This window comes from Lithobates pipiens, unplaced genomic scaffold (assembly GCF_037356315.1).
Source record: "Lithobates pipiens isolate NorthernLeopardFrog02 unplaced genomic scaffold, aLitPip1_a1.2 Scaffold_13, whole genome shotgun sequence".
In the NCBI taxonomy this organism is placed as follows: Eukaryota; Metazoa; Chordata; class Amphibia; order Anura; family Ranidae; genus Lithobates; species Lithobates pipiens.
The window spans coordinates 312,041,557-312,063,447 of NW_027507718.1; positions in this window are offsets into that span (position 1 = coordinate 312,041,557).

Consider the following 21,891-nt stretch of genomic DNA (forward strand, 5'->3'; position numbering starts at 1 on the left):
CAGACCAGATTGTGCTCCCTATTATATGGACTCCTCAAGCTTAAAATTTTCTTTTCCACAGACTTGTTGATGTGTGCCCTGGGGGCCAAAAGGCTTCGCAAATTCCAAAAGTTTGTCCAGCGTTGACTTCCTCTTTATTTTGTTACACAGAATAAATGGATATTTTATTTTCACAAAATACTTTCCGATGTTTTTTTATTCAAAAAGGACAGTTTTTTCGTGAGTAGGCAGCTAAGTTTAAAAAAGACAATGTCAAATTAACACATCCCACAGTCCCACACATGTGGTATCCTCGTATTCAGGAGAATCAGCAGAATCTATTTTGGGGTGTAATTCCAGTTATGCCCATGGCATGTGTGAGCAATATATCAATTAGTGACAACTTTGTGCAAAAAAAAAAGTTTGTAATTTTCCCGCAACTTGTGGAAAAATATTAAATATTCCATGGACTCAACATGCCTCTCAGCAAATAGCTTGGGGTGTCTACTTTCCAAAATGGGGTCATTTGGGGGGAGGGGGGGTGTGCCATCTTGGCATTTTATGGCCTTCAAAACTGTGATAGGTAGTGATGAGTGAAATAAAAAATGTACACCCTAGACTTCCCGTTACGGCGCCGCATGGAGAGGAGGTAAGAAGAGAGTGCTCCCGCTGCACCCCTCTCAAAAGCCTAGTCTAAAGCCGTCACATGATCGCAGGGGTTTCTCCTTCTTCACCCGAGGACCGGCCGCAACACTGATGGATCGGTTTGTGGAAAGATCCCACAGCCGATCGGCCTCTGAAACCGCGCAGCCCCCGCGGATCCAGCGGCGCTCATGGCGAACATGGGTCTGCCCCCAGCCCCGGAGACACGTTTCTTCCAGGATCAGAGGCAGCGCTGGGAGAATCTGCTTCTCTGGCGGGAATAGCACAAGCCGTGGTGGTTTTACTCACGCCGACCCTCTCGGTGACTGTTGATGCTGCAGTCCACAGAGCTATAGAACAACTTCACAAGGAGATACAGGCCCAGGCACAATGCTTAACACAGGCAGAGGAGAGGCAAGTAGGACTCCAACTCTGTCTTGATCTGTCCCTGATACACCGGATGAGAAAGTAATTAAATGTTCATACCCCAGATTGTGCACCGCGGTTTGGCCGGGTTACCAGAAATTTTTAAAGTTACTGGGGCATGGTCCGACCATGTTATTAGGCCTATGGTGGCTTGAGATACCATCTGGAGAGTAGATTTGTGTAGCAGGAACAGATCAATCCTGGAATAGGGCTCCTGGGCCACGAGTAGAAGGAATCATCTTTTTCCAAGCCATGCAGGCACCGCCACAGATCAAATAAGTGCTCAAAGAGCATGATGGAATGAAGAGCTGTTGAGGTCCTTCTGCGAGGGGAGGAAGTATCTAAAGCAGTGTCAGCAATATCGTTGAAGTCACACATGGCACTATGCTGTTTCTAGGATCATATGGTAAAACCGTTTTTGATGAGTATTTGGAGCATATAAATTAACAATGACATTGGAGGGCACATTATCAAACAAAACGGACAAAATAAGATATCGACCCATAGGGTCACTTTATGTATGCTGGTGCTGAAAGGATATAGATCCGTGGACAGCGATTATAACCCCTCTAGTTTTGTTGATGTTGTTAGCAAAGAACTGATGGGGAACTAGGCAATGGTGGCAAGAGGGGGCTTTCTCTTGTGAAAAATGTGTCTCTTGGACGCATAATACATCCGTTTTTGGAGATAGGGCCTCTTTCTATAGGCTAGATCTCTTAAAGGGACTATTAAGTCCTTTAGCGTTGATGGTGTATAATATTACCCTTTTAATATGAAGAACAATATTTCAGTTAAAAAGTAGCAACAGCCATGAAATGTATGGGGGGCATTTTTCTACTGATATAATAACAGCTTTAAAGACCCAGTTGCTGAAAATACTCTCCACTATGCCATAATAAAAAAAAGATGTTTGACTGAAGCTGGTCTATAAGTTACATTTTAAATACAGTGGTGTGAAAAAGTGTTTGCCCCCTTCCTCATTTCCTGTTCCTTTGCATGTTTGTCACACTTAAGTGTTTCGGAACATCAAACCAATTTAAACAATAGTCAAGGACAACACAAGTAAACACAAAATGCAATTTGTAAATGAAGGTGTTTATTATTAAAGGTGGAAAAAAATCCAAACCATCATGCCCCTGTGTGAAAAAGTGATTGCCCCCCTTGTTAATACATACTATAACTGTGGTTGTCCACACCTGAGTTCAATTTCTCTAGCCACACCCAGGCCTGATTATTGCCACACCTGTTCACAATCAAGGCATCACTTAAATAGGAGCTGCTTGACACAGTAAGGTCCACCAGAAGATCCTTAAAAGCTACACATCATGCCGAGACCCAAAGAAATTCAGGAACAATTGAGAAAGAAAGTAATTGAGATCTATCAGTCTGGAAAGGGTTATAAAGCCATTTCCAAAGCTTTGGGAATCCAGCGAACCACAGTGAGAGCCATTATCCACAAATGGCGAAGACATGGAACAGTGGTGAACCTTCCCAGGAGTGGCCGGCCGCCCAAAATTACCCCAAGAGTGCAGCGACGACTCATCCAAGAGGTCACAAAAGACCCCACAACAATGTCCAAGGAACTGCAGGCCTCACTTGCCTCAGTTAAGGTCAGCGTTCATGCCTCCACCATCAGGAAAAGACTGGGCAAAAATGGCCTGCATGGCAGAGTTCCAAGGAGAAAACCACTGCTGAGCAAAAAGAACATCAAAGCTCATCTCAATTTCTCCACAACACATCTTGATGATCCCCAAGACTTTTGGGACAACATTCTGTGGACCGATGAGACAAAAGTGGAACTCTTTGGAAGGTGTGTGTCCAAGTATATCTGGCGTAGAAGGAACAATGCATTTCATAAAAAGAACATTATACCAACAGTAAAATATGGTGGTGGTAGTGTGATGGTCTGGGGCTGTTTTGCTGCTTCAGGACCTGGAAGACTTGCCGTGATAAAAGGAACTATGAATTCTGCTGTCTACCAAGAGATCCTGAAGGAGAATGTCCGACCATCTGTTCGTGTACTCAAGCTGAAACGAACTTGGGTTCTGCAGCAGGACAATGATCCTAAACACACCAGCAAGTCCACCACCGAATGGCTGAAGAAAAACAAAATGAAGACTTTGGAGTGGCCTAGCCAAAGTCCTGACCTGAATCCTATTGAGATGTTGTGGTATGACCTTAAAAAGGCCGTTCATGCTCGAAAACCCTCTAATGTAACTGAATTAGGACAATTCTGCAAAGATGAGTGGGCCAAAATTCCTCCAGGACGCTGTAAAAGCCTCATTGCACGTTATCGCAAACGCTTGGTTGCAGTTGTTGCTGCTAAGGGTGGCACAACCAGTTATTAGGTTTAGGGGGCAATCACTTTTTCACACAGGGCCATGATGGTTTGGATTTTTTTTCACCTTTAATAATAAACACCTTCATTTACAAATTGCATTTTGTGTTTACTTGTGTTGTCCTTGACTATTGTTTAAATTGGTTTGATATTCCGAAACACTTAAGTGTGACAAACATGCAAAGGAACAGGAAATGAGGAAGGGGGCAAACACTTTTTCACACCACTGTATGCTCCCGCTGCATCTGTTTTTAGTTTTTGTCTTTAGTGTTCCTTAGACAATCACAATACATACATTTGTTTGACAGACTTTCCACAGAGTACTGTACAAGCAGCTGATTTAACCAAGAATAGAAAGCAAAAGAAAAACTTTCCTTAGCATTGATGTAAATAAAAAGAAGTCATGTGCTGTTCTTCTAAAACAAAAAGGAAAAGATTGTTATAGAAGTAGGCTGTGTAGTCTGGTTTAAAAAACACTATTAGAAACCAACCATATGGTATCAAAATAGCAATACAAAACTGAAAACACAATTGTTTAGGAGAACCGCTTCATAAATGAACCAGATGGTTCACTAGAAAGAATTAATGCTTTGCCTTCACAACAGGATTCTGAAATTCTTCAAACAAAAAACAGAGAACTGATGAAGCATACTATGGCAGATGCCCACACATAATATGTAGTTTGTGCACTAGATTGTAACTTTAACTTTTTCTAACTGTATCCTGTAGTTAAAAGTTTTTCTTCAGTATCTGAAACTGATGAAACATTGCATAAATGCTTTATGTCCAAAAAGAATGTAAACATTTGTTCTGCTCACATTAATTTGCTACCTTTTTCGTTTAAAACAAAGCGACGGGAGTCAAATTAAAATGCACCATTACACTAACTTGATTAAATGATATTTCTGCAAGTTCTTTGTATAATATATTTGCATATTTATATTAACATAAATTCAAGTTTTGAATGGAATGATAAATTAATCAGCATTTTTCTTGGTATGTTACAGGATTTGCACAATTGACTATCTTTTAATTTTACATATTTAAAGGATAAGTTCATCTTTTGGGAAAAAATAATAAATGCATATATTTTTGTCAGGGAAAAAATGTCCATTTGTTGTTTTTTCCTTAAGGAGCCTGGAAAGCATTGTACCATGATCAGTTGATCAGGGGTGCAATGTCAGACTTCCACAGACGAGCCCTGCAGTTTTCAGCCCATAACTTCATACAGGCTGACTGTTTACAAACTGCAGGGCTTGTGAATGAGCTACAAGGCCACTCATCAGTGACCCCTTAGTCCACTTAACAAGTCATCAGTTGGCTGATGGTACAGTAGGTGTAGTTTGTGCATTTACAGAAAACAGTGAATGAATGATGCAGCCATGTGAGCAGAGCTCCACATGGCCACGTTATTTTTGTATAGTGACAGGGGGCTGGGGTAAAAGATCCCCTACTCACTGTCATGGGCGAGGGGATTTGGAGAGGCTGCAGATGCTGGGACATGTTACATGTTCCACTATAAACACAGGTGGAACATGTAACATGTTCCAAAAGGTGAACTTATCCTTCACATGTGAACTCAGTCAATAAAATTTTATATAGGTTTAAAAATGACATTTTAAGTTATTTTCAGTGTTGAAAAGTACTGATATTCTTGCAATAAAGGTCTTCATTCAAGAACTTCCTGTTATCGCGTGACAATGCTCTGTTCCTGTCATCCCCTTGTCACAAGAATTCAAAATAGAGATTACAAGTTTCTGTTTCAACACACATTCTATTACACATTAGTACAGTGCCTTGCAAAAGTAGTCACCCCCCCTTGGCTTTTTATCTATTTTGTTACCTTATAGCCTTTAGCAGGGCCGGACGGGGAATAAAAACCAGTTCTGGAAAAAACTTCATACCAGCCCCAAAGCATAACGTTATTATTTCCTTGTTCGTGAAAGCAAAAACCATACATTTTAAAGCACATTTGATAAAGAGTGTATTATATATAGATATGAACTCACACAGGATATATATATATATATATATATATATATATATATATATATATATATATATATATATATATATATATATATATATATATATATATATATATATATATATATACATACACACACACAGTGGGGATCGAAAGTTTGGGCACCCCAGGTAAAAATGTGTATTAATGTGCATAACGGAGCTAAGGAAAGATGGAAAAATCTCCAAATGGCATCAAATTACAGATTAGACATTCTTATAATATGTCAAAAAAGTTAGATTTTATTTCCATTATTTACACTTGCAAATTACGGAAAACAAAAAAAAGGCGTCTGCAAAAGTATGGGCACCCTGCAGAATTTATAGCATGCACTGCCCCCTTTGCAAAGCTGAGACCTGCCAGTGTCAGGGATTGTTCTCAATCATCGTCTGGGAAGACCAGGTGATGTCAATCTCAAAGGTTTTAAGTGACCAGACTCATCTGACCTTGCCCCAACAATCAGCACCATGGGTTCTTCTAAGCAGTTGTCTAGAAACAGAAACTGAAAATAGTTGACACTCACAAAGCTGGAGAAGGCTATAAGAAGATAGCAAAGCGTTTATCCTCTGTAGGGAATGTAATTAAGAAATGGCAATCATCAGGAACAGTGGAAGTTAAAGCAAGATCTGGAAGACCAAGAAAAATATCAGACAGAACAGCTCGCAGGATTGTGAGAAAAGCAATTCAAAACCCACGTTTGACTGCACAATCCCTCCAGAAAGATCTGGCAGACACTGGAGTTGTGGTACACTATTCCACTATAAAGAGATACTTGTACAAATATGGTCTTCATGGAAGAGTCATCAGAAGTAAACCTTTTCTACGTCTTCACCACAAAAATCAAGGTTTCAACTTTGCAAATGAACATATAGACAAGCCTGAGGAATTTTGGAAACAAGTTCTATGGGCCGATGAGGTTAAAATAGAACTTTTTGACCGGAATGAGCAAAGGTACGTTTGGAGAAGAAAGGGCACAGAATTTAATGAAAAGAATCTCTGTCCAACTGTTAAGCATGGGGGTGGATCAATCATGCTTTGGGGTTGTATTGCAGCCAGTGGCACAGGGAACATTTCACGAATAGAAGGAAAAATTGATTCAATAAAATTTCAGCAAATTTTGGATGGTAACTTGATGCTATCTGTGAAAAAGCTGAAGTTAAAGAGAGGATGGCTTCTACAAATGGATAATGATCCTAAACACACCTCAAAATCCACGGGGGATTACATCAAGAGGCGTAAACTGAAGGTTTTGCCATGGCCTTCACAATCTCCTGACCTCAACATTATTGAAAATCTATGGATAGACCTTAAAAGAGCAGTGCATGATAGACAGCCCAGAAATCTCAAAGAACTGGAACACTTTTGTAAGGAAGAATGGGCAAAAAGACCTCAAACAAGAATTGAAAGACTCTTGGCTGGCTACAAAAAGTGTTTACAAGCTGTGATACTTGCCAAAGGGGGCAGTACAAGATATTAACTCTCCAGGGTGCCCAAACTTTTGCAGACGCCATTTTTTTGTTTTCTGTAATTTTGAAAGTGTAAATGATGGAAATAAAATCTAACTTTTTTTGACATATTATAAGAATGTCTAATCTGTAATTTAATGCCATTTGGAGATTTTTCCATCTTTCCTTGGCTTCGTTATGTACATTAATACACTTTTTTACCTGAGGTGCCCAAACTTTCGATCCCCACTGTATATATATATATATATATATATATATATATATATATATATATATATATACAAATTCCAGTTAAAAGTGGTAAGTGGTCAATCATCCTGGGGGGACCCCAGGAACTCAGAACATCGGGGGGGCCACCTTCCGCAGAAAGAATACACTAAGGTAAGGGGGGGTGGGTTACTAATATAAGGGGGAAACCCTTTATATCAGTGCCCCCTTACATTATCGTATTCACTCCCCCCTTACATCAGTGACCCCCCCTTCAGACTTGCCTGGCGGTGCTGTCACTGACCTCCTCTCAGGTGCACTGTGCAGGGCTCAGTCAGTCGGCTCCAGCTTGGTGGCTCTGGTTTTATCCTATAGTCTCCTCTTCACAGTCCACACAAGTCTGACTTCTCCCATGACCCCCATCCTGGTGGCACTCCCACTCTCGACTCCTCTCCAGACTTCCTCAGAGACTGCAGACATGATACAGGAGATGGTCAGAGACTGCAGACTTGATGCAAGTGCTCAATGCAGCCTCGCCAGTGCCCATCAATGCAGCCTCACTGTGCCCACAAATGCAGCCTCACCGTGCCCACCATTGCAGCCTCACTGTGCCCACCATTGCAGCCTAACTGTGGCCACCATTGCAGCCCCTCCTGTGACCCATGTCCCAGTCTGCTGTCCCTGTCTGTGGGAGGGTGTGTTGTTGATGCTCGGTACGGTACCTTGCATGCCAGCAGGATATCCATGATGGCAAGGTCTGTTCTCGTTTTGGATGGGGACGGTGCTCCTTTCAAAGGATCTGTTTGCTGTGAGATGGAGTGGTCCCTGGCCACCTGGACCTTCAGCCGTCCTCATTTTCCAGCCCCAGTCAGCCTGTCCTCTGGTCCTGGGAAGTGGAGAGCACTGGGTGGGAGCTGGAGAGAAGGGGGAGCAGAGAGTACTGGCGGGGTTGGAGAACACATGGGTGGGGGCAAGAGCAGGGGGGAGCGGGGAGCTCTGGGGGGGAACTTGAGAGCACTGGGGGGGCCAAAAAGAACATGGAGAGCATGGAGGGCTGAGAGCACTGGGGGGGGGGGGGCTAAGAGTGTGGGGTGGAGAAGAGCACTGGGGGGGCAGAAAAACAGGGTTGGAGAGCACAGGGGCTGGAGAGTACTGGGGGGGTACAAAGAGTGGGGGGAGTGGAGAGCAATGGGGGGAGCTTGAGAGCCCCAGTGGGGTCAAGAAAGAACAGAACAGGGGTGGAAAGAACGGGGGACTGGAGAGCACTATGGGGAGTGGAGAGCTCTGGTAAGGGCAAAATGCAGGGGGAGTTGAGAGTAAAGGGGTGGGGAGTGGAGAGTGCTGGGGGGAGCCAAAAAGAACAGAGGTGGAGAGCAGGGTGACAGGAGAGCGATGGGTAGGGTTTGAGAGCACCAGGGGGCCAGAAAGAACAGGGGTGGGGAGATTGGGGGGGGCTGGAGAGCACTGGGGTGGGGGCTGGAGAGTGATGGGGAGAGCTAGAGAGCAGTGGGGGGGTGAAAAAAACAGGGGGGAGAGCAGTGAGGGGGAGCACTTGGGGGAGAGCACAGAGGGGGAAAGAGCACCGGGGGGAAGAGCACCGAGGGGAGAGAACTGGGGGGGAGAGAACTGGGGGGAGAGAACTGGGGGGGGTGAGAAAACTGGGGGGAAGAGAACAGGGGGGGAAGAGCACGGGGGGAAGAGCGCAGGGGGAAAGAGCGCGGGGGAAGAGCGCGGGGGGAAGAGAGCGGGGGGAAAGAGCACGGGGGGAAGAGCGCAGGGGGGAAGAGCGCAGGGGGAAAGAGCGCGGGGGGAAGAGCGCGGGGGAAGAGCACGAGGGGAGAGCGTGGGGGAAGAGCGCGGGGGGAGAGCGCGGGGGAAGAGCGCGGGGGAAGAGCGCGGGGGGAAGAACGCGGGGGGAAGAGCGCGGGGGGAAGAGAGCATTGATGGGGAAGAGAGCAATGAGGGTGGGGGGGAGAGAGCACTGAGGGGTGAAGAGAGCACTGGGGGGAGAGCGGTGGGGGGAAAGCCCTGGTGTGAGAGCACTGGGGGCAGAAAGAAAAGGGGTGGAGAGAACTGGGGGGGGTATTAGAGTGTGGTGGGGGAGGAGAGCACTGGGGGGGCAGGGAGTACAAGGTGAATGGGGGGGCAGTAAAATAAGTTGGATAGGAGGTTTGAGGGGCTGCATATAGAGGAAATGATCTTTCTATATTCCTCCATGCAGCCGCTGAATGCTTGATTCTCTTACTCTCACTCCTGCAAGCATTCAGCGGCTGCATGGAGGAATATAGAAAGATCATTTTCTCTATATGCAGCTCCCCCTCGATCCTCCTATCCAGGCGGCATCTCCTCCTATGGATAACACGGGGCGGGCTGGCTCTGTGTTTGGCCGCCGCCCCCAGACCTGCTCGTGTGGTAGTAGATAGAATCGGCACCTATCACACAAGCCGGTTTTGGGGGGGGGGGCTGGACTGTGTTACTGCGCAGCGGCCGAACACAGAGCCAGCCAGCACTGTGTGATCTATATAGGAGGCGAGAGAGGAGCAATGCACCCGCAACCAAAAGCGGCCCCAGGGCATGCGGCCTGCCGGGAAATCTCCCGGTATCCCGGTAGGCCAGTCCGGCCCTGGGCTTTAGTTACATTTTTTTATCTGAATTATATGTAATGGATCAGAACGCAATAGTCTAAATCGGTGAAGTACATTTAGAAAAATATATACATAAAACTATTTTCTTGCTTGTTGCCATCACCCGCTGCCCCACCAAGACAGGGTAAGTGCTGGGTAGGGATGAGCTGAACACCCCTCGGTCCAGTTCGCACCAGAACTTTCGAACGGACCGAAAATTTCTGTGAACTTTAGAACCCCATTGAAGTCTATGGGACTTGAACGTTCAAAATAAAAAGTGCTAATTGTAATGGCAATATGCAAGATATTGTCCTAAAAAGGGTTTGAGGACAGGGCTCCTTCCAAAGGGGACATGGGTCAATGCCTAAAATGTTTTTAAAATGGCAGTTTTTTCAGGAGCACTGATTTCAATGATGATTAAAGTGAAAAAAAAGTGAAATATTCCTTTAAATATCATGCCTGGGGGGTCTCTATGGTATGCCTGTGAAGTGCCACGTGTTTCCTGTGTTTAGAACAGTCCCTGCACAAAATGACATTTAATGGAAAAAAAAGTCATTTAAAACTGCTTGTGGTTTTAATGTAATATCTGGTTTCGGCAATACGGATGAAAATCATTGAGAAAAATGGCTTGGGTAGCCTCCCCTGCCAATTTCCAGCACCTTTGGGTCTTGTATGGATATTAAGGGGAACCCTGTACCCAAGAAAAAAAAAGGAAAGGCGTGGGGCCCCCAAGCCCTACATACTCAGAACAGCAGTATACAGGCGGTGCAAAAAAGGCAGGGACTGTGTAGGTTTGTTGTGTTAAGTAGAATCTGTGTGTAATTTTGAACCAGTACATTTTTAAAGTGTAGCTCCAGTCAAAAAATCTATTTTTAAGCTTTTTGGAAAACATAGGAAAGGGTTATCACCCCAGTATATTTTTTTTGGCCGTCCGTCTTTTTCATCTCACTTCCTGATGTCTCCTTCCGTTTGCAAGTAGGAGACATTTGTAAATTGGATGTTTGAAAGTAGGGGCCTGCCCTATATGCTCTGCAGAAATGGGGGCCTAAGGTGTTGGTGTTGCCACAACACTGTAAGCCCTCAAAGTGACTCTTGGTGTGCCCTGGAGCGCCCTGCTGTGAATGATTATATCAAGAATTGTAATTACATGCCATTATTGAACAGTGGTAGAAAAATTGAGCCTTTGGTGGTTGTGGTGGTGGTGCTAGTGCCACAACATTATAAGTCCTCACAGTTACTCTAGGTGGAATGGGCCCTGCTGTGAAATATTATATCAAGAATTGTAATTACATGCCCCTGTTAAACAGGAGCTGAAAAATTAGGCCTTAGGCACTGCTTGCTGGTGCCACAACACTGCAACCTCTCCCAGATACTCTAGTTGGAGTGCAGGAATGAGCCCTGCTGCAAAGCATTGCATCAAAAATTGTATTACATGCGCTGGTTAAACAGGGTCTGAAAAATTGGGCCTATACACTGCAACCTCTACCATATACTCTAGTTGGAGTGCAGGAATGAGCCCTGCTGCAAAGCATGGCATCAAAAATTGTATTACATGCCCCGTTAAACAGGGGCTGAAAAATTGTGCCTATACACTGCAACCGCTACCATATATTCTAGTTGGAGTGCAGGAATGAGCCCTGCTGCAAAGCATTGCATCAAAAATTGTAATTACACGCCCCTGTTAAACAGGGGCTGACAAATTGGGTTGGTGGCACTGGTGCTGGTGCCACGACACTGCAACCTCTCCCATATACTCTATTTGGAGTGCAGGAATGAACCCTGCTGCAAAGCATTGCATCAAAAATTGTAATTACACGCCCCTGTTAAACAGGGGCTGACAAATTGGGCTGGTGGCATCACTCAGAACCAAAAATGTTCTTCCAAGCCATCAGCGGGATCATTGAGGAGGAAGAGAATAGTCAGTCAACATAACAGGATAGTCACTCAGCATAAGCATAGGCAGTCTTGAAGGGATGTGACATTTGAAAAAAAAAATTTGGTTTTACTTCGGTGCTTGGTAGCTGGTGGTGATCCAAGACTGATTCATCTTTATGAAGGTCAGTCGATCAACCGAGTCAATGGACAGGCGCACCCTGTGATCGGTTACAAAGCCACCAGCAGCACTGAAGGTGCGTTCCCAAAGAACGCTGGATGCCGGACAGGCCGACAGGCCAGTAGCTCAATTGCATACCGTGCAAGCTCTGGCCAGGGGTCCATCCTCAAGACCCAGTAAGCCAGAGGATTTTCGGTGGGAAAGGTGTCCAAGGCTGACCTTGCCCCTAGGTATTCCTGCACCATGTAAATCAGATGCTGGCGATGGTTGCTGGAACCGATCATACCTTGGGGCTGCGGACTAAAAGATTGTCTGAACACATTGCAGAGACCTTTCTGCAAGACCTCCCGGAGATGTGTCATCCTCTGCTCCCTCTGAGATGGCAAGATAAGGTCCGCAACCTTACCCTTGTACCGTGGATCAAGGAGAGTGGCTAGCCAGTAATGGCCCCTCTCCTTGATTCAAAGAATATGAGGATCCTTCCGCAGGCTTTTCAGGATCAGGGAGGCCATGTAGCATAGGTTAGCTGAGGCATTTGGTCCGGAGTCCTCTGGTTCACTAAGGACAACATGATCCGCAGCCACCTCCTCCCAGCCATGTACAAGTCCACGTGTTTCTTGGGACTGTAAATCATCCCTAAAAGACTGCTGCTGCTGATGATGAGTGCCAGGCTCCACCTCCATGCTGACACAAGCCTCCTCGTCCTCGTCCTCTTCCTGTGTGATGGGTGGGACAGCAGGAACACTGTCTGGATAAAGGGGGCCTTGAGAGGCAAGGAAGTCTTCCTCTTCCTGCCTCTGTTCTGCCTCAAGTGCCCTGTCCATTATTCCACGCAGTGTATGCTCCAACAGGTGGACAAGAGGTACAGTGTCACTGATGCATGCACTGTCACTGCTCTCCATCCTTGTGGCCTCCACAAATGGTTACAGGACAGTGCATGCATCCCTGATCATGCCCCACTGGTGTGGTGAGAAAAAACCAAGCTCCCCTGACCCTGTCCTGGTGCCGTGGTCGCACAGGTACTCATTGATGGCCCTCTGCTGCGTGTTCAGCCACTGCAGCATGGCCAACGTTGAGTTCCACCTGGTGGGCATGTCACATATAAGGCGGTTCTTGGGCAGGTTCAACTGCTTTTGGAGCTCAGCCAGCTGAGCACTGGCATTAAATTATCAGCGGAAATGCACACAGACTTTCCCGGCCTGCTTCAGGACATCCTGTAAGCCCGGGTACCTGCCCAAGAACCGCTGCACCACCAGGCTAAGGATGTGAGCCACACAGGGCACATGGGTCAGTTGTCCCTGTTGGAGGGCGGAGAGGAGTTTGGTGCCATTGTCGCAAACCACCATTCTTGGCTTAAGCTGGCATGGAGTCAACCACCTCTCGGCCTGCCCCTGCAGAGCTGATAAAATATCTTCCCCTGTGTGGCTCCTGTCCCCCAAATAAACGAACGCAAGCACAGCATGGCATCTTTTTGCCTGCCTACTTGCATAGCCCCTTGAATGCCTACGGATCACCGCTGGTTCCGAGGACAGAGCACTGCAAGAGGCCATGGAGGAAGAAGAAGAGGAGGGGGTGGAGGAGAGAGGTGTGTTAAAACCAGTAGTAGCATTTTGGAGGCGTGGTGACAGAACAACCTCCAACACTATTGCACCTTGTCCTGCATCCTTCCCAGCTGCCAGAAGAGTGACCCAATGGGCCGTGAAAGATAGGTAACGTCCCTGTCCATGCCTGCTGGACCATGAGTCAGCGGTAATATGCACCTTACCGTTGATTTTCCTTTCCAGCGAGGCAAGGACATTGCCTTCCACATGCCGGTAGAGAGCCGGAATCGCCTTCCATGAGAAAAAGTGGCGTTTGGGGACCTGCCAATGAGGAACCGCACATTGCACAAACTCACGGAAGGGGGCCGAGTCTACCAACTGAAAAAGCAGCAGCTGAAGTGCTAGCAATTTAGCCAAGCTAGCATTCAACCGCTGGGCATGTGGATGGCTGGGAGTGAACTTCTTTTGGAAGTCCAGCAGCTGGGGCAGGGACATTTGCCTGCTATAATCGGACGTGGGTGTACTGCTAGCAGAGTGCCCGGAAGCACTTGGCTGTGACACACCTAATTGTACACCTTCATTCCTCTCAGAGCAGGTTTCAGAGAGGACTGAAGGTCTAGTGGGGTTGGAGATCCCAGCTGATGAGGAGCAAGGAGAGGTCCGCTTTGTTCTTTGGTGTGGGTCTTTAACCACTTAAGGACCAGGCCTCTTTTTCAGATTTGGCGTTTATATGTTTAAAACAGTTTTTTTTGCTACAAAATTACTTAGAACCCCCAAACATTATATGTGTTTTTTTTTCTAACACCATAGAGAATAAAATGTCCATCATTGCAATACTTTTTTTCACATCGTATTTGCGCTGCGATCTTACAAGCGCACATTTTTTTGGAAAAAATTCACTTTTTTGAATAAAAAAATAAGACAACAGTAAAATTAGCCCAATTTTTTTATATTGTGAAAGATAATGCTACACCGAGTAAATTGATACCCAACATGTCACGCTTCAAAATTGCGCCCGGTCGTGGAATGGCGTCAAACTTTTACCCTCAAAAATCTCCATAAGCGACATTTAAAAAATTCTACAGGTTGCATGTTTGTGCTACAGAGGAGGTCTGGGGCTAGAATTATTTCTCTCGCTCTACCGATCGCGGTGATACCTCACATGTGTAGTTTGCCCGCCGTTTCCATATGTACTCATGTATGCGCTTGTCTCATGGTTATGCAATAGTTTGTCTGCTTACCTGTTCCCATGTGTTCATCAGTTCCGTATCCTCACAGCTGAATTGAGCTGGAATAATGAGGCCCTAGTTGCAACCTTTTTACATGGCCTCTCTGATAGAGTGAAGGATGAATTAGCAGGAAGATCCCTTCCTGCTGATCTGGACAGCTTGTGTAACCAGATCGATATTCACTTTCAGGAGAGGGCCCTGGAAAAAAGACGCCAGCGCTCTCCATTCTTTAGGCAGCCTGAGCCCCCAGTCCCTTCTCTTCGATCCGAGGAGCACCCCCTGCCTACTGAGGAACCTATGCAGTTGGGCTGGACTAAGTTATCTCCCGAAGAATGCGCTAGGCGCAGAACTCTGGGCCTATGCCTCTATTGTGGGGCCAAAGGTAATTTCCGTGACACTTGTTCTCTTCGTCCGGAAAAACGCTCAGGGCTAATACATCTGGAAGGTAGAGTATTAGACCCTGAAATATCACCTTCACCTTCTCGTCTTCTCCTTTCTGTGTTGCTTCATGTCGGTGCTTCCTCTCGTTCGGTCTCAGCACATCTGGATTCCGGAGCCGCTGCCAATTTCACGGATTGGGAAACTGCATCCTCCATGAGACTTACCCTTTTGCCCCTTACAACGCCATTGGTGGTCTTGGCGATTGATGGCACGGTTCTCCCAGGGGGCCCTATATGCTTCCAGACTCTTCCTGTTAAGATGTCAGTAGGGACACTCCACCAGGAGTGGATATCCTTCCTTGTCTTACCTAAGGCTTCATCTCCTATCATATTAGGTCTTCCTTGGTTACGTCTCCATTCTCCACACGTTGACTGGTCTGCTGGACAGATCCTGGCTTGGGGTTCCTCCTGTTCCTCTTCCTGCCTACTCAAGGGTACCCCAAAGGAGAAACTTCCTGTTACCACCATCCCAGTATCTTCTGCTCTTCCCGCTGTATATAGCGATCTCTGGGATGCGTCCTGCAATAGTCGGACTGATGCACTCTCTAGGTCATGTGGTACTCTGGATGAGGGGCCCCACTATGAACGTGAGTCGATCATTCACTCCAGTTCGCATAACCATTTACCTTTGCCTGTCCCTAATCTCCCTTGGACGCACAGCCAGGCTAACTTGTCTGCAAGTTCCCCAGTTGCTATGCCCTGTGATGCGATTGAAATGGTCGCTACACCTGACAATACTATTCAGTCGGCCTCTGCACCAGTTATGCCAGTCCAGCCCATGCCCAATGAGCTTCCTGCTTCTTATTCAGGACCTTCTGTGACCTGGCCTCACCCTACTGCTACTATGTCCGTTCAAACCCGTTTAAGAGGCTCAATCCATCCTTTGGATAGAATACCTCATTCGGCCAGGTGGGGTTTTCAATCTTTTTCTCAGGGCTCTCTGCATTCTGTTTGTGTTTCAGCTATCCAGCTTGACTCTTGTGACATGTCACCTTCTAACCAACCTGACCTCAGGGATCCACTGACCTCTGCCCAGTCTGGTGGTCCTGTTATTGATGCCCAGCTCATCTTTAAGGATCTGGGGGACCCTGCTCAGGCTCCTGATCTTCTCATGCCCTTACCCATTCCTAAGAAGCCTTTAGTCCTCAAGTCCTCTCGTCCTCTCCCTACCTCGGTTCCAGTCTCTGAGGATAATCTAAAATACGAGGTTAGTCAAGTTTTGGATTCCCGGCTCCGTAAAGACATTCTTCAGTACCTCGTACATTGGAAAGGGTTTGGCCCTGAGGAGAGGTCTTGGATCACTGCATCTAAAGTCTTTGCTCCTAGTCTGTTCAGGAGGTTCCATCTGGAGTTTCCCTTTAAGCCTGGACCCAGGCGGGGGAGGGGGAGGCCTCGTAAGAGGGAGGGTACTGTCATGGTTATGCAATAGTTTGTCTGCTTACCTGTTCCCAGGTGTTCCTCTAGAGACCAGCTGACCCTCACCTGTCTGCTTTTGTAATCCATCCTCTGGCCTGGCTCCACCCTAGCTCCTATCAGGGAGCTCTATATTAACCTGTGCACTGCAGGCCAACGCTACTGATCAACCTTTGTGTGTTAGCTTCCTGTTACCTGCCGTGTGCTCTGCTGTTGTTCCGTTAATTACTTTGGCGTGTCCTTGACTATCCCTGTTTGCCTGTGATCCTGACCTTTTGGCGTGTCCCTGACTATTCCTGTCTGCTTATGGCCCTGACCTTGGCTTTGTCCCTCACTATTCCTATCCTCCTGTTGCCTACTGTGGGTGTGAGCTGGGGGACCCTGGGGGTCGTGACTTGGAGCCAGTTGCAGCCAAGTCCATCCTCACCACTAGAGGCGCTGGTGAACGCCTGCTGGCTCTTAGACTCCGCGCCGCAGGGAATCTTACCCTCTAACCCCAGTGGGATCTGTCCCCTGTCTGCAGCAGTCAGCCGTAGGGTCCACAACCTTGCGGTGCACTCCTGATCCCTACAGTGTGCATCTGTCACCTCACTTCAAGGTGACCTGACAGTTTGCTTCTGTGCGCGAGCTCGTCGGGATGGGGTTTAAAAATGTATTTTTTTTTCTTATTTATTTTACTTGATTTTATTTATTTTTACACTTAAAAAAAAAAATGAATGGATCACTTTTATTCCTATTACAAGGAATGTAAACATCCCTTGTAATAGAAAAAAGCATGACGGGTCCTCTTAATAATGAGATCTGGGGTAAAAAATTCCTCAGATCTCATATTTGGACTTAAATGCAATTAAAAACATAAATAAAAATGTCATTGTAAAAAATGACATTGAAAAAAATATACCTTTAAGAGGTATGGGTGGAAGTGACGTTTTGAAGTCGCTTCCGCCCTCCTATGGTATAGAGACGAGTGGGGGCCATCTTAGCCTCACTCGTCTCCATACCCAGCAGCAAGACGTGGGGGGGGTGGCACCTCTCCCGCCGCCGATAACGGTGATCTCGCGGCGAACCCACTGCGGAGACCACCGTTATCGTACACAGGACCGCCTCCTGTAAAGAGGGATACCTCGGTTGTGGCAGCAGCTGCTGCCGTTACCGAGATAACCCTCTTCAAAATAACAATGTATATTTACATGAGGCGGTCCTTAAGTGGTTAAGGTACGCTTGCCAATGAACTGCATGGCAGGTCAACATATGTCTGGTCAAGCATATGGTGCCCAAGTGGCTGATGCTTTGGCCACACGAGATATGCTTCAGACATATGTTGCAAATAGCAGCGGTGCGATCTGATGCACTCTTCTCAAAAAAGGCCCACACCAAAGAACTTTTGGAATAACGCACAGATGCAGCGCCCTGCACAGGCGGAGCTCTGCGGTGTGATTCAGTCGGTGCGCTGCCCTTAAGCTGGCTCCTGGAGGGCATCCTGCCTCGTTGGAGATGTGCCTCCTCTCCTCCTCCTCTCTTCTATCAGGCACCCACGTGGAGTCAGTGACCTCATCATCCTCTCCCTCTTCATCACTGGAGCAAACCTGGCAGTATGCTGCAGCTGGTGGAACATGACTGCCAGATAGCTGTATTTCTTGAGCATCCCCTCTCTCTGCGCTCATGCTACTGCCTTCCTCTAGCAGGGTATCACCATCAGAGCCTTCAAAATGCTGGGCATCCTCCTGGAGCATGCACCCCAGACTGTGTTCAAACAGTTCGGGAGACTCCTCAGGAGGACATGGTGGGCTAGGGAAGGAGTGGCTGATGATGACATTGAGACGAGGGAAGAGGATGCATTGGCAGCTGCTTTGCTAGTACCCTGAGCCTGGGTGAGAGAGGATTGGGAGGATGAAAAGGGCTTGGTCATCCACTCTACCAAGTCTTCGGTATGATGCGGCTCAACACGTCCAGCTGCCGAAAATAAGGACACGTGTGTCCCATGGCCACGTGCTGATGACGATGCACCGCGTCCACGACCAGCACTGTTGTCTCTAGACCCAGAGCCTGCTTGCCCTCTTTTATTGGCTCGTGACTGTCTCTCCTTGTTGGCCTTTCAGACATAGTAATGGCTTGCAGGGAGGTGGGAAAACCAGCAACTGGGTAGTGTATTTTGTGCTGGAGGCACACAACACCCACTAACTCCTGCAGATGCTTGTATGAGAGAACACCAGCAATAAAGGGTAGATACAGGTGTATACTGTGCTGTTCCTGGAGGCACACAACACCCACTAACTCCTGCAGATGCCTGTATGAGAGAACACCAGCAATAAAGGGTAGATACAGGTGTATACTGTGCTGGAGGCACACAATGCCCACTAACTCCCAGCAGAAGAACCGAAGAGGGAGACAAGACCCCCGAAGTCGGAAGAAGAGGCCGGCGGCGACGAAGAAAGCCGGGCTCCTCCGCTAGCAAAAGAGCTACAAGAAGATAGCGGAGGAGTCCGGCGAGAAGACCCCCGAAGACGGAAGACCCCCGGAGCTGTGCAATAAAATATTTTAACCCTGTGTTGTGTTTTTTTTGTACTTTTTTTCACAGGTGAATGGGTAGGGGTACATTGTACCCCATACTCATTCACATAGGGTGGGGGGCCGGTAATAAGGGGGCCCCCGGATTCCGATAAGCCCCCCGCCCACAGACCCCGACAACCAACGGCCAGGGTTGTCGGGAAGAGGCCCTTGTCCTCATCAACATGGGGACAAGGCGCTTTGGGGTGGGGGGGCCGCGCGGCCCCCCTTCCCCAAGGCACCCCTCATGTTGAGGGCACGTGGCCTGGTACGGCTCAGGAGGGGGGGCACTCGCTCGCCCCTCCTTTCCTGGCCGGCCAGATAGCGTGCTCGGACAAGGGTCTGTTGTGGACTTTAGGGGGACCCCCACGCCGATTTTTTTTCGGCGTTGGGGTTCCCCTTTAAGTCCATACCAGGCGGTGGGGCCAGCGGCGTCTCCTTCGCGGGCCCCGCCTACCTGGAGATGCGCTCGAAATGAGTGGACTTTCCTCCGTGTATGTGGGCGAGTCCGTTCATTTCAAAAGTAGGGTGGATAGTACGGCAGACTTAGTACGCCGTATTAGTCCACTGAAAAAGTGCCGTGTGGGGGCAAGTAGCCCATTCGGATAGTCCGATGGACAGTCTGGTGAAAGTTCGCCAGACTAATTACGTCGGGCAGACGGCTACGTGTGTACGCGGCTTAACTCCTGCAAATGCCTGTATAAGAGAACACCAGCAATAAAGGGTAGATACAGGTGTATACTGTGCTGGAGGCACACAATGCCCACTAACTCCCACAAATGTCTGTATGAGAGAACACCAGCAATAAAGGGTAGACACAGGTGTATACTGTGCTGTGCGGTAGGCACACAACACCCACTAACTACTGCAGATGCCTGTATGAGAGAAAACCAGCAATAAAGGGTAGATACAGGTGTATACTCTTCTGGAGGCGGACAACACCCACTAACTCCTGCAGATGCCTGTATGAGAGAACACCAGCAATAAAGGGTAGATACGGGTGTATACTGTGCTGGAGGCACACAACACCCACTAACTCCTGCAGATGCCTGTATGAGAGAACACCAGCAATAACGGGTAGATACAGGTGTATACTGTGCTGTGCTGTAGGCACACAACACCCACTAACTCCTGCAGATGCCTGTATGATAGAACACCAGCAATAAAGGGTAGATTACAGGTGTATACTATGCTGTGCTGTAGGTACACAACACCCACTAACTCCTGCAGATGCCTGTATGATAGAACACCAGCAATAACGGGTAGTTACAGGTGTATACTGTGCTTTGCTGTAGGCACACAACACCCACTAACTTCTGCAGATGCCTGTATGATAGAACACCAACAATAAAGGGTAGATACAGGTGTATACTGTGCTGGAGGCACACAACACCCACTAACTCCTGCAGATGCCTGTATGAGAGAAAAACAGCAATAAAGGGTAGATACAGGTGTATACTGTGCTGTGGGCACACAACACCCACTAACTCCTGCAGATGCCTGTATGAGAGAACACCAGCAATAAAGGGTAGATACAGGTGTGTACTGTGCTGGAGGCACACAGCACCCAGTAACTCCTGCATATGCCTGTATGAGAGAAAATCAGCAATAAAGGGTAGATACAGGTGTATACTGTGCTGTGCTGGAGGCACACAACACCCACTAACTACCACAGATGCCTGTATGAGAGGACACCAGCAATAAAGGGTAGATACAGGTGTATACTGTGCTGTGCTGGAGGCACACAACACCCACTAACTCCTGCAGATGCCTGAAAAAAGAACACACTGTCCCTGCCTATCTAGCTCTTTCCCTGCATGCTGGAACACACTACACAAGCCGCTGCGCTGGCGGCCTTATATAGTGTCGGGCGTGTACTAAACCCCCCTGAGCTATAATTGACCACAGGCATCTTGCCTGTGGCCAATTATTGCTCTCTTCGCTGCCGGCACTGTGATTGGCCAAGCATGTGGGGTCACAGTGCATGCTTGGCCAATCATGAGCCAGCAATGCACTGCGATGGCGCAGTGCATTGTGGGCCGTGAGCGCCACGCGAATTTGGCATGAACGGCCCATAACGTTTGGTATTCGCCGAACGTGCGAACAGCCGATGTTCGAGTCGGACATACGTTTGACTCGAACACCAAGCTCATCCCTAGTTCTGGGCAGACTGAGGGCATTCTAGGGCACACTGGCAGCATTTAATGGGCACACTGGCAGCATATAATGGGCACACTGGCAGAATTTTATGGGCACACTGGCAGCATTTGATGGCACAGTGGCAGCATTTGATGGGTACAGTGGCAGCGTTTGGCAAAGTGGCAGCATTTGATGGCACAGTGGCAGCGTTTAATGGGCACAGTGGCAGCGTTTAATGGGCACATTGGCTGCAATTGATGGCACAGTGGCAGTGTTTGATGGCACAGTGGCAGCGTTTTATGGCACAGTGGCAGCGTCTGATGGGTACAGTGGCAGCGTTCAGCACAGTAGCTGTGTTTGATGGGCACAGTGGCAGCATTTGATGGCACAGTTGCAGCGTTTAATGGGCACAGTGGCAGCCTATGGCACATTGGCTACAATTGATGGCACATTGGGAAGGTTTGATGGCACAGTCAAAGCGTTTTAAGCACCAGCCGCTACTGCTGCCTGGTGGTTGATCACGATGCAGCTTTCCCGATACATGTATTGGAGATTTTACTGACAGTTTATTAATTTTGCTTCTCTCATTTCACAAAATGAAGACTTTTTAGTTAGGAGATTCCCATCATTATTGCACTTTGGATCTTATTTTGTTTGTTCAGATTGTTACACTGAATGTATTATGTTTTAGTTATTTTAATGTAAATTATTTTTCTTGAACGTCATTTGTTTTGCAAATATCTATTATGAGGGGTTTCTACCATCTCTGCTATGTTTAATTTTTTTTATGTTTTATGTTTAGTTTGATTTGTTTTTTTAAG